The sequence below is a fragment of the Aulostomus chinensis genome, chromosome 1 (assembly GCF_037954235.1).
Source record: "Aulostomus chinensis isolate RoL2024-O1b breed Wild chromosome 1, RoL_Achi_v1.0, whole genome shotgun sequence".
Taxonomy (NCBI): Eukaryota; Metazoa; Chordata; class Actinopteri; order Syngnathiformes; family Aulostomidae; genus Aulostomus; species Aulostomus chinensis.
The window spans coordinates 48,761,287-48,767,047 of NC_141320.1; the positions used below are offsets into that span (position 1 = coordinate 48,761,287).

General features: G+C 45.8%; 1 non-coding gene across 1 annotated transcript; it reads left to right on the plus strand.

Annotated features, from left to right (window-relative positions):
- Positions 1-5,435: 5,435 nt before the first annotated feature.
- trnae-uuc (transfer RNA glutamic acid (anticodon UUC)) lies at positions 5,436-5,507 on the plus strand. Its single transcript has one exon. It is a non-coding gene; the product is annotated as a tRNA-Glu (tRNA).
- Positions 5,508-5,761: the final 254 nt, after the last annotated feature.

The following is a 5,761-nucleotide window of genomic DNA, read 5'->3' on the forward strand; positions in this document are numbered from 1 at the left end:
GCTAACGATGGCTTCTCCCTCTTGTTCTCCTCTCTCCTGCTCAGGGTGCCACATGTTTTCTTCCTCCTCTGCCTCCTTTAGTGTTACTGATAAGTGTGTTAAATGTAGTTTTTTTGTTGTGTTGGAGGTGAGGCTTAGCGATGTTGAATTGGACCTGCAGCGGCTCTGCACCAAAAGCTGCAAGAGCTAGCCAACCCTCAGTAGCTGGTGCAGACCACCTTAGCTTAGCGCCTAGCTTAGGCCCAACTAGCGCTCCCCCAGCAGCTCCCAAGGATCTGGGAGAGCACCAAGAAAAGTTGGGCCTAAGCTAGGATGTGCTTGCTCATGAAGAATTGTTGGGTGTAAATTCATTTAAGGAGTGTTCAACTGGACCTGTTCTACTTGTAAAGTGTAACTTTTGTTGTTACAGTTAACATGTGAAACATTTTCTATGCCATGTGTTCCAGGGAGGGACCTGGGAAGCACAGGGGGACCGGCCATCCTGCCTGTGGAAAATGAAGACCCCAGTGTCAGTCAGTGGGAATCACTGTGCAAGGCCTGGTATTTTGTGTTGATCTAGTTTGTCTCATGTAAATGTGGCAGTTTCAGTCGTCACGTCAGTCCTCACCTCTTCCTGGTGGTTTCCTTAAAGGGGGTGGAGCAAAAGGGGAGAGTGGCCCAAGGAAGCTCCTTTGGAGCTGTAGGTGCAAACCGTTGCTCCCAGATGGGGGAGGGGGTACAATCTCAGGCAAGGTTCATTGAATGATTATGCATGTGGATGTATGATTGAGTTGGTGTAGTAGTCTGTAATCATGTATATATTTAGTCAGGTTAAGTTGTTGAGATGGTGCTGGTTTGATGTAAATATTGATTGTAGAGCATGGTTGTGGTGTCACCTCCACTCTATGGGCCATCCATCGTCATCTTCTGCATATTCCTTACTAGTAAGGGTCACGGGGGGGCTGGAGCCTATCCCCGCATCTACGGGCGAGAGGCGGGGTTCACCCTGGACAGGTCGCCAGTCCATCGCAGGGCCAACACACAGAGACGAACAACCATTCACACTCACACCTACGGTCAATTTAGAGTTTCAATCAGCCTAGTCCCCTAATGTCCATGTCTTTGGACAGTGGGAGGAAGCCGGAGTATCAGAGAGGACGCACGCAGGCCTGGGGAGAACATGCAAACTCCACACAGAAAGATCCCACGCCCGAGCCGGGACTCGAACCCGGGTTCTTGCTATGAGGGCACAGTGCTGACCACTGCACCACCGTGCAGCCCCACTCTAGGGGCTGGTCTGTCTAATTTCCTGCAGCCAGGAGGGAATTAAAGGCAGTCAGGGGTTTTTAATGTAAGTTGATGGTGTCTCATGCAATCTCTTTCAATACTCCAGTGGTGGTTTAAGTGAAGAAAAACATGGGTTAGTCAGTAGGACTCTGTGTGTGTGTGTTTGTGTGTGTGTGTGCGTGTGTTTCCATGCAGACTTTCCCTTGTGACAACCGATTTGATTTGGAAACCATCTCATCTAAATCTCCTCTCCAAAAACCCTCTTCTTCAACTTTGTACCCAAGTTGTCTCCTCATCAGGCACCACAGTATCCAGTAGGTTCAGTTAAAACAGTCATCAGTGATTAATGTTCATGTTCAATGATGAGGTTTTGATTTATTCTTCCAGAATCATCTGAACAAACCCTCCTCAACACAGTGAAGCCTTCATCTGACAGGAGGAGTTTCTTTTCCCAGTGATTCCACTGGTAAACTGAAAAGCTTTGTTCACCATACTGGTCTGATAGGATCAACTACTGGTTGCTCTGGAGTGGAAACAGCAACCTGTCAGGAAACATTAGCCAGAACAAAGCCAAGATTAAAGCAAGAGCCTCCAGATCAAAGTCAGAATTGATGATGATGTCATCAGGGCTTTGATAATGTCTTTATTTGTACCCAGAATTCTGTCTTTGATCTCAGGAGGACATGAGAGAAACACAATTGAGGAAAGTAGAGGAGAACATTCAGCTTCATTAGAAACACTTGAACTGTTGAACAGTAGAATTTGTTTGAAACAGTTTACAACACTGAGTGACAGGATTGAAGAGGGAAGATTTTGGTATTTTCAGTTTAATTCTAACTTAAAACTGTGGATGAACATTTTTAGTCGTTCATATTCTAACATAAAGAGGAAGTCATGACATTCCCTTTTTTTTAACCTGTCCTGTTCAGGAAATGGAAATGGAAATTTAGCTGCTATGTTGAATCAGAAAAACCCTTTGAAGTCTACTTTTGCTTCAGTCAGAAAGTGGACTGTTGTTAACTCTCACAATGGTTGGTGATTGTGGAGGAAGAAAGAATCCTTATGAATCTCTTTTTAACAGACACACATTTCTAAAGACACTGGTTCATTTTATTTTTCTTCTTTTAGCAGAAGACGGTTTTGATCCATCGACCTCTGGGTTCTGGGCCCAGCACGCTTCCTCTGCTCCACTCTGCTCTACCATTGACTGAACAGGCCTTGTTTTAGGAGAGCATTATCTGTCTTTGTCTCTGCCCTGCTCTCCTGCTCTCTTTCCCCCCCAACCGGTCAAAGCAGAAGGCCGTCCCCACTGATCCTGGATCTGCTCGACGTTCCTGCCTGTTAAAAGGAAGGTTTTCATCACCACTGTTGCAGGATGTCCTTGCTGATGGAGAATTGTTGGTGTAGGTTCATTGAAGGCGTTTGGTGCTGGACCTGCTCTACTAGTAAAGAGTCATGAGATAACTTTTGTTGTGACTTGACACACACACAAACACACACACACACACACACACACACACACACACACACACATTCATTTCTTCCTGCCATGAACACAGACTGTATGTTTAATGTTAACAAAAATTCTACTTTGTCAGTGAATTAATTCATTTCATATTGCAGTCTCCAACTTTCAGTTTCTGTCAGGATGGCCGAGCGGTCTAAGGCGCTGCGTTCAGGCCACAGTCTCTCCTGGAGGTGTGGGTTCAAATCCCACTTCTGACAAAGGACATTTTCTCCACATTCCTATGCATCCACAGTGGTACATTCCAAACCCAGTTGAAGCTGCTCTCCACTGATGGGAGTGAGTGGTTGAACTGGCAGCAGAGGAGGCAAAGGAGCTTCCCTGTGACGGTCCAACATCGCCTGGTTTCCTCCAACATGGAGCAGCCACCAAACTCTTAACTTCAATGTTGGATCAAAGTCTGCTGAAGGAATGTGTTTGGTTCAAAATCACATTTGTGTTCATCCTTCAATTCACATTTTGTCCATTAACTTCATCATCAGAGTCTCCATCTCATCACATGACTAAAGTCTGGGTTCTGTGTTGGTGGTAAACATCCTTCCACTCACCCAGGCTCCCCACTGGTCTGCACACAGAAATGCATATTTTACTGGTTTAACCAGTTCCTCAAGTAGTTTAGGAAAAAAGACACTTTGTTAGCTCCTGTAAAGGTCCCACTTTGGGTCGTAACACTTTTTTCCTGACTGCTTGACGTCTCAGTCAGAACAGCTGAGATGAGAACTGAATGTCTGGATTTCTTCCTGACATCATCAGGGTCTGAGGAGTTCATTAAAAAAAGGATTCAGTCAGATGGGAGTTAGAACTTGGAGACCAAAGGAAGAACCTCCAAATTCAGGACCCTGAGATCAAAGTGAACACTCTGATCTCAGAGGTCTGGGATATTTCACATCCTGATGGCCCTCCAAAATAAGAGCACTGTGTTACTGTCTAAAAATCATCATTTGTTTGTGAAAAAATCAGGGTAGGTTTGTCAGACTTTGTCAGACCTTTCCCCAAATCATCATTTGTTTGTGGAAATTAGATCCAGAAAACCACTGCAGTCCCTCGTACATGATTAGTGCCATAGTTTGTCTCACACGTTTCATCTTTGATGGTTCCATGGTGGAATGGTGAGCACTCTGGTCTCTGAATCCAGTGATCCCAGTTCAAACCTCAGTGGGGCCTCCAGCAGGTCTCTGACAGGTGTTGATAGAGGAGTTGTGGCTGCTGACTACAGTGGAAGACACCATCAACAATGATGTGTAGAAGCTCTCAGCTCCTTCAGTCACATGACTGGGTCATCCTGTCATGTCAGTGATGTCACTTGGCAGGACTGCCATTGCATTCTTAATTCTATAACATCTGAGATTAAAATCTATGGAATTACAACCAACAAGCAGCCAAACACCTGATCAGATGCTCCTTCATCAGGCTGAGGAGAATCAATCTAAACTGGGATGAAGAAAATTAACTGTGAGGAGAAACCTCCTGATTGGATGACATGGACCCACCTGATCCATGTCAGCCTTGTTGGAGCAGAAAGAGGTGGATCAGAGGAATCAGTGGATCAAGACTCAGGTGGCAGATGAAGAATCTCTGTATTCACAATGGAGTCAGAGAAGTGAGAGAACGTGACAGACCATTTTATACTGAAGACAGGCTGTGTGTGTGTGTGTGTGTGTGTGTGTGTGTGTGTGTGTCCCTACTGACTGGAAACTGAATAATAACCAGACTAACTTTTATCATTGACCAAGTCTGGTTGACTCACTAAATTCATAACTCAAGTGATTATTTAATTAATAAACAGAACATGTGTCTAAAGTCATGATCAAATTCCTGTAAAATCTGAGCAACGAGGGTTTGAAAATGTTCAAATGAGTCAAAACAATGTCCTGGGATCAACAGGGACCTTTAGATCCACACCAGTCTTCCCTGACCTCATAGAAACTGGAACCTTTTAACAAATAAATTCAAATTCAACTCAGCAGCAACTCTAGAACAGTCGCTAACTTGCTAATTCCTGTTAGCTCCAGATCAGACAATGCAGGCTCACCTTCACGCTTGGTTGTACGACCGTCACCAGTTGAAGCTTCTCTGGTTCAACAAACTCTGGGGACTCAAGACACAAGTCAGCACCGGTGCAGGTCCAGATCCAGATGTTAGCTGAGGGGGACAATGTCTTAAGGGAGCTCCAGGGAGCTGGTTTGAACTGGTCCCTCATCTCTGTGAGTAGAAACCATCTGAGGTGGAGGGGGAAGGTCTGCTTTGACCTCCTGATCTCCCAGTAAAGCCAGTATAGATGTTGAGCTTGGAGGAGTTGATGGCCTCCTTCATCTTCTTGTTGGAGATGTTTGCTAAACTCAGCAACACCACAGATCAGAGGAAAGTCCACTTGTCAGCTGGACACTGGAGTTCTAGTGACCTGCAGGATCTTAGTTGTGGTGGCAGCAGGCCTGTTCCAAGAGCTTTGCTCACATTCCTGATCAGGCTTCATCATGGTTCTGGACCACTGAGTGATAGAAGCTGATCCTGGGGGTGGACTGTCTTTAGGGGGCTGAGGTGTCTGGTGGTCTTGGTGGACCCTCTGTATCTCAAGCTGAGACCACAGAGTCCTGTGTTCTTGAGTCATTGTCTATAGTCTCTGTTGTTGGACAGCTCAGTGTGGTCCCTGATGGTCTAGTGGCTAGGATTCGGTGCTTTCACCGCCGTGGCCCGGGTTCAATTCCCGGTCAGGGAATGAGTTATTTAGAGGTTGAGGGAGAGGTGATCAGGTGGTCCACATGATGGTGGAGGTGATGAACTGTGAGTCCATCATGGCTCCACTCTCACCCCCATTGTAGTGTTCTTGGTTCACTCTGCCATGGCCCAATGTTGAAGGTTGACTGTCTCATTCAGGTTCAACCCTTTGTTAGACCCTATTAAGTCACTGACTCCTGCAAGGACAAACTGTAATCCTCCTTAGTAGCTTTGGTTCCTCCTCAGCACAGAAAG